This window comes from Struthio camelus, chromosome W, assembly GCF_040807025.1.
Source record: "Struthio camelus isolate bStrCam1 chromosome W, bStrCam1.hap1, whole genome shotgun sequence".
Classification (NCBI taxonomy): domain Eukaryota; kingdom Metazoa; phylum Chordata; class Aves; order Struthioniformes; family Struthionidae; genus Struthio; species Struthio camelus.
The window spans coordinates 11439765-11463940 of NC_090981.1; positions in this window are offsets into that span (position 1 = coordinate 11439765).

The window sequence follows — 24176 nt, forward strand, 5'->3', positions numbered from 1 at the left end:
CGAGAGAGAAGGGGGCGAAGGGGGCGAAGGCGAGAGCGAAGGGGGCGAAGGCGAGAGAGGAGGGGGCGAAGGGGGAGAAGGCGAGAGCGAAGGGGGCGAAGGCGAGGGTGAAGGGGGCGAAGGCGAGAGAGAAGGGGGCGAAGGCAGCGAAGGCGAGAGGGGGCGAAGGCGAGAGAGAAGGGGGCGAAGGCGAGAGAGAAGGGGGCGAAGGCAGCGAAGGCGAGAGGCGGCGAAGGCGAGACAGAAGGGGGCGAAGGCGAGAGAGAAGGGGGCGAAGGGGGCGAAGGCGAGAGCGAAGGGGGCAAAGGGGGCGAAGGCGAGAGAGAAGGGGGAGAAGGCGAGAGAGAAGGGGGCGAAGGGGGCGAAGGGGGCGAAGGGGAGAGAGAAGGCGGCGGGGGCGAAGGGGGCGAAGGCGAGAGAGAAGGCGACGAAGGCGAGGGCGAAGGGGAGAGCGAAGAGGGCGAAGGCGAGAGTGAAGGGGGCGAAGGCGAGAGAGGGCGAGAGAGGGCCAAGGCGAGAGAGAAGGGGGGGAAGGGAGCGAAGGCGAGAGGCGGCGAAGGCGAGAGAGAAGGGGGCGAAGGGAGAGAAGGTGAGAGAGGGAGAAGGCGAGAGAGAAGAGGGCGAAGGCGAGAAAGAAGAGAGCGAAGGGAGAGAAGGCGAGAGAGGGCGAAGGCGAGAGCGAAGGGGGCGAAGGCGAGAGCGAAGGGGGCGAAGGCGAGAGTGAAGAGGGCGAAGGGAGCGAAGGCGAGAGAGGGCCAAGGCGAGAGAGAATGGAGCGAAGGCGAGAAAGAAGAGAGCGAAGGGAGCAAAGGCCAGAGAGGGCGAAGGCGAGAGTGAAGGGAGCAAAGGCCAGAGAGGGCGAAGGCGAGAGCGAAGGGGGCGAAGGCGAGGGCGAAGGGGGTGGCAAAGGCGAGGGCGAAGGGGGCGGCGAGGGAGAGGGCGAAGTGGGCGGCGAAGGGGAGGGCGAAGGGGGCGGCGAAGGGGGCGAAGGGGAGAGCGAAGGGGGCGAAGGGGAGAGAGGAGGGGGCGAAGGCAGCGAAGGCGAGAGAGGGTGAAGGCGAGAGAGAAGGGGGCGAAGGCGAGAGAGGAGGGGGCGAAGGGGGAGAAGGCGAGAGAGAAGGGGGCGAAGGCGAGAGAGAAGGGGGCGAAGGCAGCGAAGGTGAGAGGGGGCGAAGGCGAGAGAGAAGGGGGCGAAGGCGAGAGAGAAGGGGGCGAAGGGGGCGAAGGTGAGAGAGGAGGGGGCGAAGGCAGCGAAGGCGAGAGAGAAGAGGGCGAAGGTGAGAGAGAAGGGGGAGAAGGGGGCGAAGGCGAGAGCGAAGGGGGCGAAGGCGAGAGAGGAGGGGGCGAAGGGGGAGAAGGCGAGAGTGAAGGGGGCGAAGGCGAGGGCGAAGGGGGTGAAGGCGAGAGAGAAGGGGGCGAAGTCAGCGAAGGCGAGAGGGGGCGAAGGCGAGAGAGAAGGGGGCGAAGGCGAGAGAGAAGGGGGCGAAGGCAGCGAAGGCGAGAGGGGGCGAAGGCGAGAGAGAAGGGGGCGAAGGCGAGAGAGAAGGGGGCGAAGGCAGCGAAGGCGAGAGGGGGCGAAGGCGAGAGAGAAGGGGGCGAAGGCGGCGAAGGCAGCGAAGGCGAGAGAGGGGAGAAGGCGAGAGCGAAGGGGGCGAAGGCCAGAGAGGGCGAAGGCGACAGAGAAGAGAGCGAAGGCGAGAGCGAAGAGAGCGAAGGGAGCGAAGGCGAGAGAGGGCGAAGGCGAGAGCGAAGGGAGCGAAGGGAGAGAAGGTGAGAGAGGGAGAAGGCGAGAGAGAAGAGGGCGAAGGCGAGAAAGAAGAGAGCGAAGGGAGCAAAGGCCAGAGAGGGCGAAGGCGAGAGCGAAGGGGGCGAAGGCGAGAGCGAAGGGGGCGAAGGCGAGAGTGAAGAGGGCGAAGGGAGCGAAGGCGAGAGAGTGCCAAGGCAAGAGAGAATGGAGCGAAGGCGAGAAAGAAGAGAGCGAAGGGAGCAAAGGCCAGAGAGGGCGAAGGCGAGAGCGAAGGGAGCAAAGGCCAGAGAGGGTGAAGGCGAGAGCGAAGGGGGCGAAGGCGAGAGTGAAGAGGGCGAAGGGAGCGAAGGCGAGAGAGGGCCAAGGTGAGAAAGAAGAGAGCGAAGGGAGCGAAGGTGAGAGAGGGCGAAGGCGAGAGAGAATGGAGCGAAGGCGAGAAAGAAGAGAGCGAAGGGAGCAAAGGCCAGAGAGGGCGAAGGCGAGAGCGAAGGGGGCGAAGGCGAGGGCGAAGGGGGTGGCGAAGGCGAGGGCGAAGGGGGCGGCGAGGGAGAGGGCGAAGTGGGCGGCGAAGGGGAGGGCGAAGGGGGCGGCGAAGGGGAGGGCGAAGGGGGCGGCGAAGGGGGCGAAGGGGAGAGCGAAGGGGGCGAAGGGGGCGAAGGCGAGAGAGAAGGGGGCGAAGGCGACAGAGGAGGGGGCGAAGGGAGCGAAGGCGAGAGTGAAGTGGGCGAAGGCGAGAGAGAAGGGGGCGAAGGCGAGAGAGAAGGGGGTGAAGGCAGCGAAGGTGAGAGGGGGCGAAGGCGAGAGAGAAGGGGGCGAAGGCGAGAGAGAAGGGGGCGAAGGCGAGAGAGAAGGGGGCGAAGGCAGCGAAGGCGAGAGAGGGTGAAGGCGAGAGAGAAGGGGGCGAAGGCGAGAGAGAAGGGGCGAAGGCGAGAGAGGAGGGGGCGAAGGGGGCGAAGGCGAGAGAGAAGGGGGCGAAGGCGAGAGAGAAGGGGGCGAAGGCAGCGAAGGCGAGAGAGAAGGGGGCGAAGGCGAGAGAGAAGGGGGCGAAGGCGAGAGAGGAGGGGGCGAAGGGAGAGAAGGCGAGAGAGGGAGAAGGCGAGAGAGAAGAGGGCGAAGGCGAGAAAGAAGAGAGCGAAGGGAGCAAAGGCGAGAGAGAAGGGGGCGAAGGCGAGAGAGAAGGGGGCGAAGGCGAGAGAGAAGAGAGCGAAGGGAGCGAAGGCGAGAGAGGGCGAAGGCGAGAGCGAAGGGAGCGAAGGGAGAGAAGGCGAGAGAGGGAGAAGGCGAGAGAGAAGAGGGCGAAGGCGAGAAAGAAGAGAGCGAAGGGAGCAAAGGCCAGAGAGGGCGAAGGCGAGAGTGAAGGGAGCAAAGGCCAGAGAGGGCGAAGGCGAGAGCGAAGGGGGCGAAGGCGAGAGCGAAGGGGGCGAAGGCGAGAGTGAAGAGGGCGAAGGGAGCGAAGGCGAGAGAGGGCCAAGGCGAGAAAGAAGAGAGCGAAGGGAGCGAAGGCGAGAGAGGGCGAAGGCGAGAGAGAATGGAGCGAAGGCGAGAAAGAAGAGAGCGAAGGGAGCAAAGGCCAGAGAGGGCGAAGGTGAGAGCGAAGGGGGCGAAGGCGAGGGCGAAGGGGGTGGCGAAGGCGAGGGCGAAGGGGGCGGCGAGGGAGAGGGCGAAGTGGGCGGCGAAGGGGAGGGCGAAGGCGGCGGCGAAGGGGAGGGCGAAGGGGGCGGCGAAGGGGAGGGCGAAGGGGGCGGCGAAGGGGGCGAAGGGGAGAGCGAAGTGGGCGAAGGGGAGAGCGAAGGGGGCGAAGGCAGCGAAGGCGAGAGAGGGTGAAGGCGAGAGAGAAGGGGCCGAAGGCGAGAGAGAAGGGGGCGAAGGCGAGAGAGGAGGGGGCGAAGGGTGCGAAGGCGAGAGAGAAGGGGGCGAAGGCGAGAGAGAAGGGGGCGAAGGGGGCGAAGGCGAGAGAGAAGGGGGCGAAGGTGAGAGAGAAGGGGGCGAAGGCAGCGAAGGCGAGAGAGGGTGAAGGCGAGATAGAGGAGGGGGCGAAGGCGAGAGAGAAGGGGGCGAAGGCGAGAGAGAAGGGGGCGAAGGGGGCGAAGGCGAGAGAGAAGGGGGCGAAGGCAGCGAAGGCGAGAGGGGGCGAAGGCGAGAGCGAAGGAGGCGAAGGCGAGAGAGGAGGGGGCGAAGGCAGCGAAGGCGAGAGGGGGCGAAGGCGAGAGAGAAGGGAGCGAAGGGAGAGAAGGCGAGAGAGGGAGAAGGCGAGAGAGAAGAGGGCGAAGGCAAGAAAGAAGAGAGCGAAGGGAGCAAAGGCCAGAGAGGGCGAAGGCGAGAGTGAAGGGAGCAAAGGTCAGAGAGGGCGAAGGCGAGAGCGAAGGGGGCGAAGGCGAGAGTGAAGAGGGCGAAGGCAGCGAAGGCGAGAGAGGGTGAAGGCGAGAGAGAAGGGGGCGAAGGCGAGAGAGAAGGGGCGAAGGCGAGAGAGAAGGGGGCGAAGGCGCGAAAGAAGAGAGCGAAGGGAGCAAAGGCCAGAGAGGGCGAAGGCGAGAGCGAAGGGGGCGAAGGCGAGGGCGAAGGGGGTGGCGAAGGCGAGGGCGAAGGGGGCGGCGAGGGAGAGGGCGAAGTGGGCGGCGAAGGGGAGGGCGAAGGCGGTGGCGAAGGGGAGGGCGAAGGGGGCGGCGAAGGGGGCGAAGGGGAGAGCGAAGTGGGCGAAGGGGAGAGCGAAGGGGGCGAAGGCAGCGAAGGCGAGAGAGGGTGAAGGCGAGAGAGAAGGGGGCGAAGGCGAGAGAGGAGGGGGCGAAGGCGAGAGAGGAGGGGGCGAAGGGGGCGAAGGCGAGAGAGAAGGGGGCGAAGGCGAGAGAGAAGGGGGCGAAGGCAGCGAAGGCGAGAGGGGGCGAAGGTGAGAGAGAAGGGGGCGAAGGCGAGAGAGGAGGGGGCGAAGGGGGCGAAGGCGAGAGGCGGCGAAGGCGAGAGAGAAGGGGGCGAATGCGAGAGAGAAGGGGGCGAAGGGGGCGAAGGCGAGAGGGGGCGAAGGCGAGAGAGAAGGGGGCGAAGGGAGCGAAGGCGAGAGAGGGCGAAGGCGAGAGAGAAGGGGGCGAAGGCGAGAGAGAAGGGGGCGAAGGCGAGAGAGAAGGGGGCGAAGGGGGCGAAGGCGAGAGAGAAGGGGGCGAAGGCGAGAGAGAAGGGGGCGAAGGCGAGAGAGGAGGGGGCGAAGGCAGCGAAGGCGAGAGAGAAGGGGGCGAAGGTGAGAGAGGAGGGGGCGAAGGGGGTGAAGGCGAGAGCGAAGGGGGCGAAGGCGAGAGCGGAGGGGGCGAAGGGAGCGAAGGCGAGAGCGGAGGGGGCAAAGGCGAGAGCGGAGGGGGCGAAGGGGGCGAAGGTGAGAGAGAAGGGGGCGAAGGCGAGAGAGAAGGGGGCGAAGGCAGCAAAGGCGAGAGAGAAGGGGGCGAAGGCGAGAGAGGAGGGGGCGAAGGGGGCGAAGGCGAGAGAGAAGGGGGCGAAGGCGAGAGAGAAGGGGGCGAAGGCAGCGAAGGCGAGAGGGGGCGAAGGCGAGAGAGAAGGGGGCGAAGGCGAGAGAGAAGGGGGCGAAGGCAGCGAAGGCGAGAGGGGGCGAAGGCGAGAGAGAAGGGGGCGAAGGTGAGAGAGAAGGCGGTGAAGGCAGCGAAGGCGAGAGGGGGCAAAGGCGAGAGAGAAGGGGGCGAAGGCAGTGAAGGCGAGAGGCGGTGAAGGCGAGAGAGAAGGGGGCGAAGGCGAGAGAGAAGGGGGCGAAGGGGGCGAAGGCGAGAGGGGGCGAAGGCGAGAGAGAAGGGGGCGAAGGCAGCGAAGGCGAGAGAGGGCGAAGGCGAGAGAGAAGGGGGCGAAGGCGAGAGAGAAGGGGGCGAAGGCAGCGAAGGCGAGAGAGAAGGGGGCGAAGGCGAGAGAGGAGGGGGCGAAGGTGAGAGAGAAGGGGGCGAAGGCAGCGAAGGCGAGAGAGGGTGAAGGCGAGAGAGAAGGGGGCGAAGGCGAGAGAGAAGGGGCGAAGGCGAGAGAGGAGGGGGCGAAGGGGGCGAAGGCGAGAGAGAAGGGGGCGAAGGCGAGAGAGAAGGGGGCGAAGGGGGCGAAGGCGAGAGAGGGTGAAGGCGAGAGAGAAGGGGGCGAAGGCGAGAGAGGAGGGGGCGAAGGGGGCGAAGGTGAGAGTGAAGGGACAAAGGCGAGAGAGAAGGGGGCGAAGGGGGCGAAGGCGAGAGAGAAGGGGGAGAAGGCAGCGAAGGCGAGAGGCGGCGAAGGCGAGAGAGAAGGGGGCGAAGGCGAGAGAGAAGGGGGCGAAGGGGGCGAAGGCGAGAGAGAAGGGGGCGAAGGCGAGAGAGAAGGGGGCGAAGGCAGCGAAGGCGAGAGAGAAGGGGGCGAAGGCGAGAGAGAAGGGGGCGAAGGCAGCGAAGGCGAGAGGGGGCGAAGGCGAGAGAGAAGGGGGCGAAGGCGAGAGAGAAGGCGGCGAAGGCAGCGAAGGCGAGAGGGGGCGAAGGCGAGAGAGAAGGGGGTGAAGGGAGCGAAGGCGAGAGAGAAGGGGGCGAAGGCGAGAGAGAAGGGGGCGAAGGCAAGAGAGAAGGGGGCGAAGGGGGCGAAGGCGAGAGAGAAGGGGGCGAAGGCGAGGGCGAAGGGGAGAGCGAAGGGGGCGAAGGGGGCGAAGGGGGCGAGGGCGAAGGAGGCAAAGGGGAGAGCGAAGGGGGCGAAGGCGAGAGAGAAGGGGGCGAAGGCGAGAGAGGAGGGGGCGAAGGGGGCGAAGGCGAGAGAGAAGGGGGCGAAGGCGAGAGCGGAGGGGGCGAAGGGAGCGAAGGCGAGATCGGAGGGGGCAAAAGCGAGAGCGGAGGGGGCGAAGGGGGCGAAGGCGAGAGGGGGCGAAGGCGAGAGAGAAGGGGGCGAAGGCAGCGAAGGCGAGAGAGGGCGAAGGCGAGAGAGAAGGGGGCGAAGGCGAGAGAGAAGGGGGCGAAGGCAGCGAAGGCGAGAGAGAAGGGGGCGAAGGCGAGAGAGGAGGGGGCGAAGGTGAGAGAGAAGGGGGCGAAGGCAGCGAAGGCGAGAGAGGGTGAAGGCGAGAGAGAAGGGGGCGAAGGCGAGAGAGAAGGGGCGAAGGCGAGAGAGGAGGGGGCGAAGGGGGCGAAGGCGAGAGAGAAGGGGGCGAAGGCGAGAGAGAAGGGGGCGAAGGGGGCGAAGGCGAGAGAGGGTGAAGGCGAGAGAGAAGGGGGCGAAGGCGAGAGAGGAGGGGGCGAAGGGGGCGAAGGTGAGAGTGAAGGGACAAAGGCGAGAGAGAAGGGGGCGAAGGGGGCGAAGGCGAGAGAGAAGGGGGGGAAGGCAGCGAAGGCGAGAGGCGGCGAAGGCGAGAGAGAAGGGGGCGAAGGCGAGAGAGAAGGGGGCGAAGGGGGCGAAGGCGAGAGAGAAGGGGGCGAAGGCGAGAGAGAAGGGGGCGAAGGCAGCGAAGGCGAGAGAGAAGGGGGCGAAGGCGAGAGAGAAGGGGGCGAAGGCAGCGAAGGCGAGAGGGGGCGAAGGCGAGAGAGAAGGGGGCGAAGGCGAGAGAGAAGGCGGCGAAGGCAGCGAAGGCGAGAGGGGGCGAAGGCGAGAGAGAAGGGGGTGAAGGGAGCAAAGGCGAGAGAGAAGGGGGCGAAGGCGAGAGAGAAGGGGGCGAAGGCAAGAGAGAAGGGGGCGAAGGGGGCGAAGGCGAGAGAGAAGGGGGCAAGGCGAGGGCGAAGGGGAGAGCGAAGGGGGCGAAGGGGGCGAAGGGGGCGAGGGCGAAGGGGGCAAAGGGGAGAGCGAAGGGGGCGAAGGCGAGAGAGAAGGGGGCGAAGGCGAGAGAGGAGGGGGCGAAGGGGGCGAAGGCGAGAGAGAAGGGGGCGAAGGCGAGAGCGGAGGGGGCGAAGGGAGCGAAGGCGAGAGCGGAGGGGGCAAAAGCGAGAGCGGAGGGGGCGAAGGGGGCGAAGGCGAGAGAGAAGGGGGCGAAGGCAGCAAAGGCGAGAGAGAAGGGGGCGAAGGCGAGAGAGGAGGGGGCGAAGGCAGCAAAGGCGAGAGCGAAGGGGGCGAAGGCGAGAGAGAAGGGGGCGAAGGGGGCGAAGGCGAGAGAGAAGGGGGGGAAGGCAGCGAAGGCGAGAGGCGGCGAAGGCGAGAGAGAAGGGGGCGAAGGCGAGAGAGAAGGGGGTGAAGGGGGCGAAGGCGAGAGAGAAGGGGGCGAAGGCGAGAGAGAAGGGGGCGAAGGGAGCGAAGGCGAGAGAGAAGGGGGCGAAGGCGAGGGCGAAGGGGTGAAGGGGAGAGAGAAGGGGGCGAAGGCGAGAGAGAAGGGGGTGAAGGCAGCAAAGGCAAGAGGCGACGAAGGCGAGAGAGAAGGGGGTGAAGGCGAGAGAGAAGGGGGCGAAGGCAGCGAAGGCGAGAGGGGGCGAAGGTGAGAGAGAAGGGGGCGAAGGGGAGAGCGAAGGGGGCGAAGGGGGCGAAGGCGAGAGCGAAGGGGGCGAAGGCGAGAGAGGAGGGGGCGAAGGCGAGAGAGAAGGGCGCGAAGGCAGCGAAGGCGAGAGAGAAGGGGGCGAAGGCGAGAGAGAAGGGGGCGAAGGGAGCGAAGGGGGCGAAGGCGAGAGAGGAGGGGGCGAAGGGGGCGAAGGCGAGAGAGAAGGGGGCGAAGGCGAGAGCCAAGGGGGCGAAGGGGGCGAAGGCGAGAGAGAAGGAAGCGAAGGCGGCGAAGGTAAGAGAGAAGGGGGCGAAGGCGAGAGAGAAGGGGGCGAAGGGGGCGAAGGCGAGAGAGAAGGGGCCGAAGGCGGCGAAGGCGAGAGAGAGGAGGGGGCGAAGGCGAGAGAGGAGGGGGCGAAGGCGAGAGAAAAGGGGGCGAAGGGGGCGAAGGCGAGAGAGGAGGGGGCGAAGGGGGCGAAGGCGAGAGAGGAGGGGGCAAAGGCGAGAGAGAAGGGGGCGAAGGCGGCGAAGGCGAGAGAGAAGGGGGCGAAGGCGAGAGAGAAGGGGGCGAAGGCAGCGAAGGCGAGAGAGGGCAAAGGCGAGAGAGAAGGGGGCAAAGGGGGCGAAGGCGAGAGAGAAGGGGGGGAAGGGAGCGAAGGCGAGAGAGAAGGGGCGAAGGGGGTGAAGGCGAGAGCGAAGGGGGCGAAGGCGAGAGAGAAGCGGGGGAAGGGGGCGAAGGTGAGAGAGGAGGGGGCGAAGGGGAGAGAGGAGGGGGCGAAGGCGAGAGAGAAGGGGGCGAAGGCAGCGAAGGCGAGAGGGGGCGAAGGCGAGAGAGAAGGGGGCGAAGGCGAGAGAGAAGGGGGCGAAGGGGGCGAAGGCGAGAGGGGGCGAAGGCGAGAGAGAAGGGGGCGAAGGCGGCGAAGGCAGCGAAGGCGAGAGAGGGGAGATAGATGAGTGCGAAGGGAGCAAAGGCCAGAGAGGGCGAAGGCGAGAGAGAAGGGGGCGAAGGCGAGAGTGGGCGAAGGCGAGAGAGAAGGGGGTGAAGGCGGCGAAGGCAGCGAAGGCGAGAGAGGGGAGATAGATGAGTGCGAAGGGAGCAAAGGCCAGAGAGGGCGAAGGCGACAGAGAAGAGAGCGAAGGCGAGAGAGAAGAGAGCGAAGGGAGCGAAGGCGAGAGAGGGTGAAGGCGAGAGCGAAGGGAGCGAAGGGAGAGAAGGCGAGAGAGGGAGAAGGCGAGAGAGAAGAGGGCGAAAGCGAGAAAGAAGAGAGCGAAGGGAGCAAAGGCCAGAGAGGGCGAAGACGAGAGCGAAGGGGGCGAAGGCGAGAGAAAAGGGGGCGAAGGCGAGAGTGAAGAGGGCGAAGGGAGCGAAGGCGAGAGAGTACCAAGGCGAGAGAGAATGGAGAGAAGGCGAGAAAGAAGAGAGCGAAGGGAGCAAAGGAAGAGAGGGCGAAGGCAAGAGCGAAGGGAGCAAAGGCCAGAGAGGGCGAAGGCGAGAGCGAAGGGGGCGAAGGCGAGGGCGAAGGGGGCGGCGAAGGCGAGGGCGAAGGGGGCGGCGAGGGCGAGGGCGAAGTGGGCGGCGAAGGGGAGGGCGAAGGCGGCGGCGAAGGGGAGGGCGAAGGGGAGAGCGAAGGGGGCGAAGGCGAGGGCGAAGGGGGCGAAGGCGAGGGCGAAGGGGAGAGCGAAGGGGGCGAAGGGGGCGAGGGCGAAGGGGGCAAAGGGGAGAGCGAAGGGGGCGAAGGGGAGGGTGAAGGGGGCGAAGGCGAGAGAGGAGGGGGCGAAGGGGGCGAAGGTGAGAGAGAATGGGGCGAAGGTGAGAGAGAATGGGGCGAAGGCGAGAGCGAAGGGGGCGAAGGGGGCGAAGGCGAGAGAGAAGGGTGCGAAGGCTAGAGAGAAGGGGGCGAAGGCAGCAAAGGCGAGAGAGGGCGAAGGCAGGAGAGAAGGGGGCGAAGGCGAGAGAGAAGGGGGCGAAGGCAGCGAAGGCGAGAGGGGGCGAAGGCGAGAGAGAAGGGGGCGAAGGCGAGAGAGAAGGGGGTGAAGGCAGCGAAGGCGAGAGGGGGCGAAGGCGAGAGAGAAGGGGGCGAAGGCGAGAGAGAAGGGGGCGAAGGGGGCGAAGGCGAGAGAGAAGGGGGCGAAGGCGAGAGAGAAGGGGGCGAAGGGGGCGAAGGCGAGAGTGAAGTGGGCGAAGACGAGAGAGAAGGGGGCGAAGGCGAGAGAGACGGGGGCGAAGGCGAGAGAGGAGGGGGCGAAGGGGGCGAAGGCGAGAGCGAAGGGGGCGAAGGCGAGAGCGGAGGGGGCGAAGGGAGCGAAGGCGAGAGCGGAGGGGGCAAAGGCGAGAGCGGAGGGGGCGAAGGGGGCGAAGGCGAGAGAGAAGGGGGCGAAGGCAGCAAAGGCGAGAGAGAAGGGGGCGAAGGCGAGAGAGGAGGGGGCGAAGGCAGCAAAGGCGAGAGCGAAGGGGGCGAAGGCGAGAGAGAAGGGGGCGAAGGGGGCGAAGGCGAGAGAGAAGGGGGGGAAGGCAGCGAAGGCGAGAGGCGGCGAAGGCGAGAGAGAAGGGGGCGAAGGCGAGAGAGAAGGGGGCGAAGGGGGCGAAGGCGAGAGAGAAGGGGGCGAAGGCGAGAGAGAAGGGGGCGAAGGGAGCGAAGGCGAGAGAGAAGGGGGCGAAGGCGAGGGCGAAGGGGGCGAAGGCGAGAGAGAAGGGGGCGAAGGCGAGAGAGAAGGGGGTGAAGGCAGCAAAGGCAAGAGGCGACGAAGGCGAGAGAGAAGGGGGTGAAGGCGAGAGAGAAGGGGGCGAAGGCAGCGAAGGCGAGAGGGGGCGAAAGCGAGAGAGAAGGGGGCGAAGGGGAGAGCGAAGGGGGCGAAGGGGGCGAAGGCGAGAGCGAAGGGGGCGAAGGCGAGAGAGGAGGGGGCGAAGGCGAGAGAGAAGGGCGCGAAGGCAGCGAAGGCGAGAGAGAAGGGGGCGAAGGCGAGAGACAAGGGGGCGAAGGGAGCGAAGGGGGCGAAGGCGAGAGAGGAGGGGGCGAAGGGGGCGAAGGCGAGAGCGAAGGAGGCGAAGGGGGCGAAGGCGAGAGAGAAGGAAGCGAAGGCGGCGAAGGTAAGAGAGAAGGGGGCGAAGGCGAGAGAGAAGGGGGCGAAGGGGGCGAAGGCGAGAGAGAAGGGGCCGAAGGCGGCGAAGGCGAGAGAGAGGAGGGGGCGAAGGCGAGAGAGGAGGGGGCGAAGGCGAGAGAAAAGGGGGCGAAGGGGGCGAAGGCGAGAGAGGAGGGGGCGAAGGGGGCGAAGGCGAGAGAGGAGCGGGCGAAGGCGAGAGAGAAGGGGGCGAAGGGGGCGAAGGCGAGAGAGGGCGAAGGCGAGAGAGAAGGGGGCAAAGGGGGCGAAGGCGAGAGAGAAGGGGGGGAAGGCGAGAGAGAAGGGGGGGAAGGGGGCGAAGGCGAGAGAGGAGGGGGCGAAGGGGAGAGAGGAGGGGGCGAAGGCGAGAGAGTAGGGGGCGAAGGCAGCGAAGGCGAGAGGGGGCGAAGGCGAGAGAGAAGGGGGCGAAGGCGAGAGAGAAGGGGGCGATGGCAGCGAAGGCGAGAGGCGGCGAAGGCGAAAGAGAAGGGGGCGAAGGCGAGAGAGAAGGGGGCGAAGGGGGCGAAGGCGAGAGGGGGCGAAGGCGAGAGAGAAGGGGGCGAAGGCGGCGAAGGCAGCGAAGGCGAGAGAGGGGAGATAGATGAGTGCGAAGGGAGCAAAGGCCAGAGAGGGCGAAGGCGACAGAGAAGAGAGCGAAGGCGAGAGAGAAGAGAGCGAAGGGAGCGAAGGCGAGAGAGGGCGAAGGCGAGAGCGAAGGGAGCGAAGGGAGAGAAGGCGAGAGAGGGAGAAGGCGAGAGAGAAGAGGGCGAAAGCGAGAAAGAAGAGAGCGAAGGGAGCAAAGGCCAGAGAGGGCGAAGGCGAGAGCGAAGGGGGCGAAGGCGAGAGAAAAGGGGGCGAAGGCGAGAGTGAAGAGGGCGAAGGGAGCAAAGGCGAGAGAGTGCCAAGGCGAGAGAGAATGGAGAGAAGGCGAGAAAGAAGAGAGCGAAGGGAGCAAAGGAAGAGAGGGCGAAGGCGAGAGCGAAGGGAGCAAAGGCCAGAGAGGGCGAAGGCGAGAGCGAAGGGGGCGAAGGCGAGGGCGAAGGGGGCGGCGAAGGCGAGGGCGAAGGGGGCGGCGAGGGCGAGGGCGAAGTGGGCGGCGAAGGGGAGGGCGAAGGCGGCGGCGAAGGGGGAGAAGGCGAGGGCGAAGGGGAGAGCGAAGGGGGCGAAGGGGGCGAGGGCGAAGGGGGCAAAGGGGAGAGTGAAGGGGGCGAAGGGGAGGGTGAAGGGGGCGAAGGCGAGAGAGGAGGGGGCGAAGGGGGCTAAGGCAAGAGTGGAGGGGGCGAAGGCGAGAGAGGAGGGGGCGAAGGGGGCGAAGGCGAGAGTGAAGTGGGCGAAGGCGAGAGAGAAGGGGGCGAAGGCGAGAGAGAAGGGGGCGAAGGGGGCGAAGGCGAGAGGGGGCGAAGGCGAGAGAGAAGGGGGCGAAGGCGGCGAAGGCAGCGAAGGCGAGAGAGGGGAGATAGATGAGTGCGAAGGGAGCAAAGGCCAGAGAGGGCGAAGGCGACAGAGAAGAGAGCGAAGGCGAGAGAGAAGAGAGCGAAGGGAGCGAAGGCGAGAGAGGGCGAAGGCGAGAGCGAAGGGAGCGAAGGGAGAGAAGGCGAGAGAGGGAGAAGGCGAGAGAGAAGAGGGCGAAAGCGAGAAAGAAGAGAGCGAAGGGAGCAAAGGCCAGAGAGGGCGAAGGCGAGAGCGAAGGGGGCGAAGGCGAGAGAAAAGGGGGCGAAGGCGAGAGTGAAGAGGGCGAAGGGAGCAAAGGCGAGAGAGTGCCAAGGCGAGAGAGAATGGAGAGAAGGCGAGAAAGAAGAGAGCGAAGGGAGCAAAGGAAGAGAGGGCGAAGGCGAGAGCGAAGGGAGCAAAGGCCAGAGAGGGCGAAGGCGAGAGCGAAGGGGGCGAAGGCGAGGGCGAAGGGGGCGGCGAAGGCGAGGGCGAAGGGGGCGGCGAGGGCGAGGGCGAAGTGGGCGGCGAAGGGGAGGGCGAAGGCGGCGGCGAAGGGGGAGAAGGCGAGGGCGAAGGGGAGAGCGAAGGGGGCGAAGGGGGAGAGGGCGAAGGGGGCAAAGGGGAGAGTGAAGGGGGCGAAGGGGAGGGTGAAGGGGGCGAAGGCGAGAGAGGAGGGGGCGAAGGGGGCTAAGGCAAGAGTGGAGGGGGCGAAGGCGAGAGAGGAGGGGGCGAAGGGGGCGAAGGCGAGAGTGAAGTGGGCGAAGGCGAGAGAGAAGGGGGCGAAGGCGAGAGAGAAGGGGGCGAAGGCAGCGAAGGCGAGAGGGGGCGAAGGCGAGAGAGAAGGGGGCGAAGGCAGCGAAGGCGAGAGAGGGCGAAGGCGAGAGAGAAGGGGGCGAAGGCGAGAGAGAAGGGGGCGAAGGCAGCGAAGGCGAGAGAGAAGGGGGCGAAGGCGAGAGAGAAGGGGGCGAAGGCGAGAGAGGAGGGGGCGAAGGGGGCGAAGGCGAGAGAGAAGGGGGCGAAGGTGAGAGAGACGGGGGCGAAGGCAGTGAAGGCGAGAGAGGGTGAAGGCGAGAGAGAAGGGGGCGAAGGCGAGAGAGGAGGGGGCGAAGGGGGCGAAGGCGAGAGGCGGCGAAGGCGAGAGAGAAGGGGGCGAATGCGAGAGAGAAGGGGGCGAAGGGGGCGAAGGCGAGAGGGGGCGAAGGCGAGAGAGAAGGGGGCGAAGGGAGCGAAGGCGAGAGAGGGCGAAGGCGAGAGAGAAGGGGGCGAAGGCGAGAGAGAAGGGGGCGAAGGCGAGAGAGAAGGGGGCGAAGGGGGCGAAGGCGAGAGAGAAGGGGGCGAAGGCGAGAGAGAAGGGGGCGAAGGCGAGAGAGGAGGGGGCGAAGGGGGCGAAGGCGAGAGTGAAGTGGGCGAAGGCGAGAGAGAAGGGGGCGAAGGCGAGAGAGAAGGGGGCGAAGGCAGCGAAGGCGAGAGGGGGCGAAGGCGAGAGAGAAGGGGGCGAAGGCAGCGAAGGCGAGAGAGGGCGAAGGCGAGAGAGAAGGGGGCGAAGGCGAGAGAGAAGGGGGCGAAGGCAGCGAAGGCGAGAGAGAAGGGGGCGAAGGCGAGAGAGGAGGGGGCGAAGGGGGCGAAGGCGAGAGAGAAGGGGGCGAAGGTGAGAGAGACGGGGGCGAAGGCAGTGAAGGCGAGAGAGGGTGAAGGCGAGAGAGAAGGGGGCGAAGGCGAGAGAGGAGGGGGCGAAGGGGGCGAAGGCGAGAGGCGGCGAAGGCGAGAGAGAAGGGGGCGAATGCGAGAGAGAAGGGGGCGAAGGGGGCGAAGGCGAGAGGGGGCGAAGGCGAGAGAGAAGGGGGCGAAGGGAGCGAAGGCGAGAGAGGGCGAAGGCGAGAGAGAAGGGGGCGAAGGCGAGAGAGAAGGGGGCGAAGGCGAGAGAGAAGGGGGCGAAGGGGGCGAAGGCGAGAGAGAAGGGGGCGAAGGCGAGAGAGAAGGGGGCGAAGGCGAGAGAGGAGGGGGCGAAGGCAGCGAAGGCGAGAGAGAAGGGGGCGAAGGTGAGAGAGGAGGGGGCGAAGGGGGTGAAGGCGAGAGCGAAGGGGGCGAAGGCGAGAGCGGAGGGGGCGAAGGGAGCGAAGGCGAGAGCGGAGGGGGCAAAGGCGAGAGCGGAGGGGGCGAAGGGGGCGAAGGCGAGAGAGAAGGGGGCGAAGGCGAGAGAGAAGGGGGCGAAGGCAGCAAAGGCGAGAGAGGAGGGGGCGAAGGCGAGAGAGGAGGGGGCGAAGGGGGCGAAGGCGAGAGAGAAGGGGGCGAAGGCGAGAGAGAAGGGGGCGAAGGCAGCGAAGGCGAGAGGGGGCGAAGGCGAGAGAGAAGGGGGCGAAGGCGAGAGAGAAGGGGGCGAAGGCAGCGAAGGCGAGAGGGGGAGAAGGCGAGAGAGAAGGGGGCGAAGGTGAGAGAGAAGGCGGTGAAGGCAGCGAAGGCGAGAGGGGGCAAAGGCGAGAGAGAAGGGGGCGAAGGCAGTGAAGGCGAGAGGCGGTGAAGGCGAGAGAGAAGGGGGCGAAGGCGAGAGAGAAGGGGGCGAAGGGGGCGAAGGCGAGAGGGGGCGAAGGCGAGAGAGAAGGGGGCAAAGGCAGCGAAGGCGAGAGAGGGCGAAGGCGAGAGAGAAGGGGGCGAAGGCGAGAGAGAAGGGGGCGAAGGCAGCGAAGGCGAGAGAGAAGGGGGCGAAGGCGAGAGAGGAGGGGGCGAAGGTGAGAGAGAAGGGGGCGAAGGCAGCGAAGGCGAGAGAGGGTGAAGGCGAGAGAGAAGGGGGCGAAGGCGAGAGAGAAGGGGCGAAGGCGAGAGAGGAGGGGGCGAAGGGGGCGAAGGCGAGAGAGAAGGGGGCGAAGGCGAGAGAGAAGGGGGCGAAGGGGGCGAAGGCGAGAGAGGGTGAAGGCGAGAGAGAAGGGGGCGAAGGCGAGAGAGGAGGGGGCGAAGGGGGCGAAGGTGAGAGTGAAGGGACAAAGGCGAGAGAGAAGGGGGCGAAGGGGGCGAAGGCGAGAGAGAAGGGGGGGAAGGCAGCGAAGGCGAGAGGCGGCGAAGGCGAGAGAGAAGGGGGCGAAGGCGAGAGAGAAGGGGGCGAAGGGGGCGAAGGCGAGAGAGAAGGGGGCGAAGGCGAGAGAGAAGGGGGCGAAGGCAGCGAAGGCGAGAGAGAAGGGGGCGAAGGCGAGAGAGAAGGGGGCGAAGGCAGCGAAGGCGAGAGGGGGCGAAGGCGAGAGAGAAGGGGGCGAAGGCGAGAGAGAAGGCGGCGAAGGCAGCGAAGGCGAGAGGGGGCGAAGGCGAGAGAGAAGGGGGTGAAGGGAGCGAAGGCGAGAGAGAAGGGGGCGAAGGCGAGAGAGAAGGGGGCGAAGGCAAGAGAGAAGGGGGCGAAGGGGGCGAAGGCGAGAGAGAAGGGGGCGAAGGCGAGGGCGAAGGGGAGAGCGAAGGGGGCGAAGGGGGCGAAGGGGGCGAGGGCGAAGGGGGCAAAGGGGAGAGCGAAGGGGGCGAAGGCGAGAGAGAAGGGGGCGAAGGCGAGAGAGGAGGGGGCGAAGGGGGCGAAGGCGAGAGAGAAGGGGGCGAAGGCGAGAGCGGAGGGGGCGAAGGGAGCGAAGGCGAGATCGGAGGGGGCAAAAGCGAGAGCGGAGGGGGCGAAGGGGGCGAAGGCGAGAGGGGGCGAAGGCGAGAGAGAAGGGGGCGAAGGCAGCGAAGGCGAGAGAGGGCGAAGGCGAGAGAGAAGGGGGCGAAGGCGAGAGAGAAGGGGGCGAAGGCAGCGAAGGCGAGAGAGAAGGGGGCGAAGGCGAGAGAGGAGGGGGCGAAGGTGAGAGAGAAGGGGGCGAAGGCAGCGAAGGCGAGAGAGGGTGAAGGCGAGAGAGAAGGGGGCGAAGGCGAGAGAGAAGGGGCGAAGGCGAGAGAGGAGGGGGCGAAGGGGGCGAAGGCGAGAGAGAAGGGGGCGAAGGCGAGAGAGAAGGGGGCGAAGGGGGCGAAGGCGAGAGAGGGTGAAGGCGAGAGAGAAGGGGGCGAAGGCGAGAGAGGAGGGGGCGAAGGGGGCGAAGGTGAGAGTGAAGGGACAAAGGCGAGAGAGAAGGGGGCGAATGGGGCGAAGGCGAGAGAGAAGGGGGGGAAGGCAGCGAAGGTGAGAGGCGGCGAAGGCGAGAGAGAAGGGGGCGAAGGCGAGAGAGAAGGGGGCGAAGGGGGCGAAGGCGAGAGAGAAGGGGGCGAAGGCGAGAGAGAAGGGGGCGAAGGCAGCGAAGGCGAGAGAGAAGGGGGCGAAGGCGAGAGAGAAGGGGGCGAAGGCAGCGAAGGCGAGAGGGGGCGAAGGCGAGAGAGAAGGGGGCGAAGGCGAGAGAGAAGGCGGCGAAGGCAGCGAAGGCGAGAGGGGGCGAAGGCGAGAGAGAAGGGGGTGAAGGGAGCAAAGGCGAGAGAGAAGGGGGCGAAGGCGAGAGAGAAGGGGGCGAAGGCAAGAGAGAAGGGGGCGAAGGGGGCGAAGGCGAGAGAGAAGGGGGCGAAGGCGAGGGCGAAGGGGAGAGCGAAGGGGGCGAAGGGGGCGAAGGGGGCGAGGGCGAAGGGGGCAAAGGGGAGAGCGAAGGGGGCGAAGGCGAGAGAGAAGGGGGCGAAGGCGAGAGAGGAGGGGGCGAAGGGGGCGAAGGCGAGAGAGAAGGGGGCGAAGGCGAGAGCGGAGGGGGCGAAGGGAGCGAAGGCGAGAGCGGAGGGGGCAAAAGCGAGAGCGGAGGGGGCGAAGGGGGCGAAGGCGAGAGAGAAGGGGGCGAAGGCAGCAAAGGCGAGAGAGAAGGGGGCGAAGGCGAGAGAGGAGGGGGCGAAGGCAGCAAAGGCGAGAGCGAAGGGGGCGAAGGCGAGAGAGAAGGGGGCGAAGGGGGCGAAGGCGAGAGAGAAGGGGGGGAAGGCAGCGAAGGCGAGAGGCGGCGAAGGCGAGAGAGAAGGGGGCGAAGGCGAGAGAGAAGGGGGCGAAGGGGGCGAAGGCGAGAGAGAAGGGGGCGAAGGCGAGAGAGAAGGGGGCGAAGGGAGCGAAGGCGAGAGAGAAGGGGGCGAAGGCGAGGGCGAAGGGGTGAAGGGGAGAGAGAAGGGGGCGAAGGCGAGAGAGAAGGGGGTGAAGGCAGCAAAGGCAAGAGGCGACGAAGGCGAGAGAGAAGGGGGTGAAGGCGAGAGAGAAGGGGGCGAAGGCAGCGAAGGCGAGAGGGGGCGAAGGTGAGAGAGAAGGGGGCGAAGGGGAGAGCGAAGGGGGCGAAGGGGGCGAAGGCGAGAGCGAAGGGGGCGAAGGCGAGAGAGGAGGGGGCGAAGGCGAGAGAGAAGGGCGCGAAGGCAGCGAAGGCGAGAGAGAAGGGGGCGAAGGCGAGAGAGAAGGGGGCGAAGGGAGCGAAGGGGGCGAAGGCGAGAGAGGAGGGGGCGAAGGGGGCGAAGGCGAGAGAGAAGGGGGCGAAGGCGAGAGCCAAGGGGGCGAAGGGGGCGAAGGCGAGAGAGAAGGAAGCGAAGGCGGCGAAGGTAAGAGAGAAGGGGGCGAAGGCGAGAGAGAAGGGGGCGAAGGGGGCGAAGGCGAGAGAGAAGGGGCCGAAGGCGGCGAAGGCGAGAGAGAGGAGGGGGCAAAGGCGAGAGAGGAGGGGGCGAAGGCGAGAGAAAAGGGGGCGAAGGGGGCGAAGGCGAGAGAGGAGGGGGCGAAGGGGGCGAAGGCGAGAGAGGAGGGGGCAAAGGCGAGAGAGAAGGGGGCGAAGGCGGCGAAGGCGAGAGAGAAGGGGGCGAAGGCGAGAGAGAAGGGGGCGAAGGCAGCGAAGGCGAGAGAGGGCAAAGGCGAGAGAGAAGGGGGCAAAGGGGGCGAAGGCGAGAGAGAAGGGGGGGAAGGGAGCGAAGGCGAGAGAGAAGGGGCGAAGGGGGTGAAGGCGAGAGCGAAGGGGGCGAAGGCGAGAGAGAAGCGGGGGAAGGGGGCGAAGGTGAGAGAGGAGGGGGCGAAGGGGAGAGAGGAGGGGGCGAAGGCGAGAGAGAAGGGGGCGAAGGCAGCGAAGGCGAGAGGGGGCGAAGGCGAGAGAGAAGGGGGCGAAGGCGAGAGAGAAGGGGGCGAAGGGGGCGAAGGCGAGAGGGGGCGAAGGCGAGAGAGAAGGGGGCGAAGGCGGCGAAGGCAGCGAAGGCGAGAGAGGGGAGATAGATGAGTGCGAAGGGAGCAAAGGCCAGAGAGGGCGAAGGCGAGAGAGAAGGGGGCGAAGGCGAGAGTGGGCGAAGGCGAGAGAGAAGGGGGTGAAGGCGGCGAAGGCAGCGAAGGCGAGAGAGGGGAGATAGATGAGTGCGAAGGGAGCAAAGGCCAGAGAGGGCGAAGGCGACAGAGAAGAGAGCGAAGGCGAGAGAGAAGAGAGCGAAGGGAGCGAAGGCGAGAGAGGGTGAAGGCGAGAGCGAAGGGAGCGAAGGGAGAGAAGGCGAGAGAGGGAGAAGGCGAGAGAGAAGAGGGCGAAAGCGAGAAAGAAGAGAGCGAAGGGAGCAAAGGCCAGAGAGGGCGAAGACGAGAGCGAAGGGGGCGAAGGCGAGAGAAAAGGGGGCGAAGGCGAGAGTGAAGAGGGCGAAGGGAGCGAAGGCGAGAGAGTACCAAGGCGAGAGAGAATGGAGAGAAGGCGAGAAAGAAGAGAGCGAAGGGAGCAAAGGAAGAGAGGGCGAAGGCAAGAGCGAAGGGAGCAAAGGCCAGAGAGGGCGAAGGCGAGAGCGAAGGGGGCGAAGGCGAGGGCGAAGGGGGCGGCGAAGGCGAGGGCGAAGGGGGCGGCGAGGGCGAGGGCGAAGTGGGCGGCGAAGGGGAGGGCGAAGGCGGCGGCGAAGGGGAGGGCGAAGGGGAGAGCGAAGGGGGCGAAGGCGAGGGCGAAGGGGGCGAAGGCGAGGGCGAAGGGGAGAGCGAAGGGGGCGAAGGGGGCGAGGGCGAAGGGGGCAAAGGGGAGAGCGAAGGGGGCGAAGGGGAGGGTGAAGGGGGCGAAGGCGAGAGAGGAGGGGGCGAAGGGGGCGAAGGTGAGAGAGAATGGGGCGAAGGTGAGAGAGAATGGGGCGAAGGCGAGAGCGAAGGGGGCGAAGGGGGCGAAGGCGAGAGAGAAGGGTGCGAAGGCTAGAGAGAAGGGGGCGAAGGCAGCAAAGGCGAGAGAGGGCGAAGGCAGGAGAGAAGGGGGCGAAGGCGAGAGAGAAGGGGGCGAAGGCAGCGAAGGCGAGAGGGGGCGAAGGCGAGAGAGAAGGGGGCGAAGGCGAGAGAGAAGGGGGTGAAGGCAGCGAAGGCGAGAGGGGGCGAAGGCGAGAGAGAAGGGGGCGAAGGCGAGAGAGAAGGGGGCGAAGGGGGCGAAGGCGAGAGAGAAGGGGGCGAAGGCGAGAGAGAAGGGGGCGAAGGGGGCGAAGGCGAGAGTGAAGTGGGCGAAGACGAGAGAGAAGGGGGCGAAGGCGAGAGAGACGGGGGCGAAGGCGAGAGAGGAGGGGGCGAAGGGGGCGAAGGCGAGAGCGAAGGGGGCGAAGGCGAGAGCGGAGGGGGCGAAGGGAGCGAAGGCGAGAGCGGAGGGGGCAAAGGCGAGAGCGGAGGGGGCGAAGGGGGCGAAGGCGAGAGAGAAGGGGGCGAAGGCAGCAAAGGCGAGAGAGAAGGGGGCGAAGGCGAGAGAGGAGGGGGCGAAGGCAGCAAAGGCGAGGGCGAAGGGGGCGAAGGCGAGAGAGAAGGGGGCGAAGGGGGCGAAGGCGAGAGAGAAGGGGGGGAAGGCAGCGAAGGCGAGAGGCGGCGAAGGCGAGAGAGAAGGGGGCGAAGGCGAGAGAGAAGGGGGCGAAGGGGGCGAAGGCGAGAGAGAAGGGGGCGAAGGCGAGAGAGAAGGGGGCGAAGGGGGCGAAGGCGAGAGAGAAGGGGGCGAAGGCGAGGGCGAAGGGGGCGAAGGCGAGAGAGAAGGGGGCGAAGGCGAGAGAGAAGGGTGTGAAGGCAGCAAAGGCAAGAGGCGACGAAGGCGAGAGAGAAGGGGGTGAAGGCGAGAGAGAAGGGGGCGAAGGCAGCGAAGGCGAGAGGGGGCGAAAGCGAGAGAGAAGGGGGCGAAGGGGAGAGCGAAGGGGGCGAAGGGGGCGAAGGCGAGAGCGAAGGGGGCGAAGGCGAGAGAGGAGGGGGCGAAGGCGAGAGAGAAGGGCGCGAAGGCAGCGAAGGCGAGAGAGAAGGGGGCGAAGGCGAGAGACAAGGGGGCGAAGGGAGCGAAGGGGGCGAAGGCGAGAGAGGAGGGGGCGAAGTGGGCGAAGGCGAGAGCGAAGGGGGCGAAGGGGGCGAAGGCGAGAGAGAAGGAAGCGAAGGCGGCGAAGGTAAGAGAGAAGGGGGCGAAGGCGAGAGAGAAGGGGGCGAAGGGGGCGAAGGCGAGAGAGAAGGGGCCGAAGGCGGCGAAGGCGAGAGAGAGGAGGGGGCGAAGGCGAGAGAGGAGGGGGCGAAGGCGAGAGAAAAGGGGGCGAAGGGGGCGAAGGCGAGAGAGGAGGGGGCGAAGGGGGCGAAGGCGAGAGAGGAGGGGGCGAAGGCGAGAGAGAAGGGGGCGAAGGGGGCGAAGGCGAGAGAGGGCGAAGGCGAGAGAGAAGGGGGCAAAGGGGGCGAAGGCGAGAGAGAAGGGGGGGAAGGCGAGAGAGAAGGGGGGGAAGGGGGCGAAGGCGAGAGAGGAGGGGGCGAAGGGGAGAGAGGAGGGGGCGAAGGCGAGAGAGTAGGGGGCGAAGGCAGCGAAGGCGAGAGGGGGCGAAGGCGAGAGAGAAGGGGGCGAAGGCGAGAGAGAAGGGGGCGATGGCAGCGAAGGCGAGAGGCGGCGAAGGCGAAAGAGAAGGGGGCGAAGGCGAGAGAGAAGGGGGCGAAGGGGGCGAAGGCGAGAGGGGGCGAAGGCGAGAGAGAAGGGGGCGAAGGCGGCGAAGGCAGCGAAGGCGAGAGAGGGGAGATAGATGAGTGCGAAGGGAGCAAAGGCCAGAGAGGGCGAAGGCGACAGAGAAGAGAGCGAAGGCGAGAGAGAAGAGAGCGAAGGGAGCGAAGGCGAGAGAGGGCGAAGGCGAGAGCGAAGGGAGCGAAGGGAGAGAAGGCGAGAGAGGGAGAAGGCGAGAGAGAAGAGGGCGAAAGCGAGAAAGAAGAGAGCGAAGGGAGCAAAGGCCAGAGAGGGCGAAGGCGAGAGCGAAGGGGGCGAAGGCGAGAGAAAAGGGGGCGAAGGCGAGAGTGAAGAGGGCGAAGGGAGCGAAGGCGAGAGAGTGCCAAGGCGAGAGAGAATGGAGAGAAGGCGAGAAAGAAGAGAGCGAAGGGAGCAAAGGAAGAGAGGGCGAAGGCGAGAGCGAAGGGAGCAAAGGCCAGAGAGGGCGAAGGCGAGAGCGAAGGGGGCGAAGGCGAGGGCGAAGGGGGCGGCGAAGGCGAGGGCGAAGGGGGCGGCGAGGGCGAGGGCGAAGTGGGCGGCGAAGGGGAGGGCGAAGGCGGCGGCGAAGGGGGAGAAGGCGAGGGCGAAGGGGAGAGCGAAGGGGGCGAAGGGGGCGAGGGCGAAGGGGGCAAAGGGGAGAGTGAAGGGGGCGAAGGGGAGGGTGAAGGGGGCGAAGGCGAGAGAGGAGGGGGCGAAGGGGGCTAAGGCAAGAGTGGAGGGGGCGAAGGCGAGAGAGGAGGGGGCGAAGGGGGCGAAGGCGAGAGTGAAGTGGGCGAAGGCGAGAGAGAAGGGGGCGAAGGCGAGAGAGAAGGGGGCGAAGGCAGCGAAGGCGAGAGGGGGCGAAGGCGAGAGAGAAGGGGGCGAAGGCAGCGAAGGCGAGAGAGGGCGAAGGCGAGAGAGAAGGGGGCGAAGGCGAGAGAGAAGGGGGCGAAGGCAGCGAAGGCGAGAGAGAAGGGGGCGAAGGCGAGAGAGAAGGGGGCGAAGGCGAGAGAGGAGGGGGCGAAGGGGGCGAAGGCGAGAGAGAAGGGGGCGAAGGTGAGAGAGACGGGGGCGAAGGCAGTGAAGGCGAGAGAGGGTGAAGGCGAGAGAGAAGGGGGCGAAGGCGAGAGAGAAGGGGGCGAAGGCAGCGAAGGCGAGAGGGGGCGAAGGCGAGAGAGAAGGAGGTGAAGGCGAGAGAGGAGGGGGTGAAGGGGGCGAAGGCGAGAGGGGGCAAAGGCGAGAGAGAAGGGGGTGAAGGCGAGAGAGAAGGGGGCGAAGGCAGCGAAGGCAAGAGAGGGCGAAGGCGAGAGCGAAGGGGGCGAAGGCGAGAGCGAAGGGGGCGAAGGCGAGAGAGAAGGGCGCGAAGGGAGCGAAGGCGAGAGAGGGCCAAGGCGAGAGAGAATGGAGCGAAGGCGAGAAAGAAGAGAGCGAAGGGAGCAAAGGCCAGAGAGGGCGAAGGCGAGAGCGAAGGGAGCAAAGGCCAGAGAGGGCGAAGGCGAGAGCGAAGGGGGCAAAGGGAGCGAAGGCGAGAGAGGGCCAAGGCGAGAAAGAAGAGAGCGAAGGGAGCGAAGGTGAGAGAGGGCGGAGGCGAGAGAGAATGGAGCGAAGGCGAGAAAGAAGAGAGCGAAGGGAGCAAAGGCCAGAGAGGGCGAAGGCGAGAGCGAAGGGGGCGAAGGCGAGGGCGAAGGGGTGAAGGGGAGAGAGAAGGGGGCGAAGGCGAGAGCGAAGGGGGCGAAGGCGAGAGAGAAGGGGGCGAAGGGGGCGAAGGCGAGAGAGAAGTGGGCGAAGGCAGCGAAGGCGAGAGAGGGCGAAGGGGAGAGCGAAGGGGCCGAAGGCGAGAGAGAAGGGGTGAAGGGGAGAGAGAAGGGGGCGAAGGGGGCGAAGGCGAGAGAGAAGGGGGCGAAGGCAGCGAAGGCGAGAGAGAAGGGGGTGAAGGCAGCGAAGGCGAGAGAGGGCGAAGGGGAGAGCGAAGGGGCCGAAGGCGAGAGAGAAGGGGTGAAGGGGAGAGAGAAGGGGGCGAAGGGGGCGAAGGCGAGAGCGAAGGGGGCGAAGGCGAGAGAGAAGGGGGCGAAGGCGAGAGAGGAGGGGGCGAAGGCAGCGAAGGCGAGAGAGAAGGGGGCGAAGGCGAGAGAGAAGGGGGCGAAGGCAGCGAAGGCGAGAGAGAAGGGGTCGAAGGCGAGAGAGGAGGGGGCGAAGGGGGCGAAGGCGAGAGAGAAGGGGACGAAGGCGAGGGCGAAGGGGGCGAAGGCGAGAGAGAAGGGGACGAAGGCGAGAGAGAAGGGGGTGAAGGCAGCGAAGGCGAGAGGCGGCGAAGGCGAGACAGAAGGGGGCGAAGGCGAGAGAGAAGGGGGCGAAGGCAGCGAAGGCGAGAGGGGGCGAAGGCGAGAGAGAAGGGGGCGAAGGCGAGAGAGAAGGGGGCGAAGGGGAGAGCGAAGGGGGCGAAGGGGGCGAAGGCGAGAGCGAAGGGGGCGAAGGCGTGAGAGGAGGGGGCGAAGGCGAGAGAGAAGGGGGCGAAGGCAGCGAAGGCGAGAGAGAAGGGGGGGAAGGCAGCGAAGGGGGCGAAGGCGAGAGAGGAGGGGGCGAAGGGGGCGAAGGCGAGAGAGAAGGGGGCGAAGGGGGCGAAGGCGAGAGAGAAGGAAGCGAAGGCGGCGAAGGTAAGAGAGAAGGGGGCGAAGGGGAGAGCG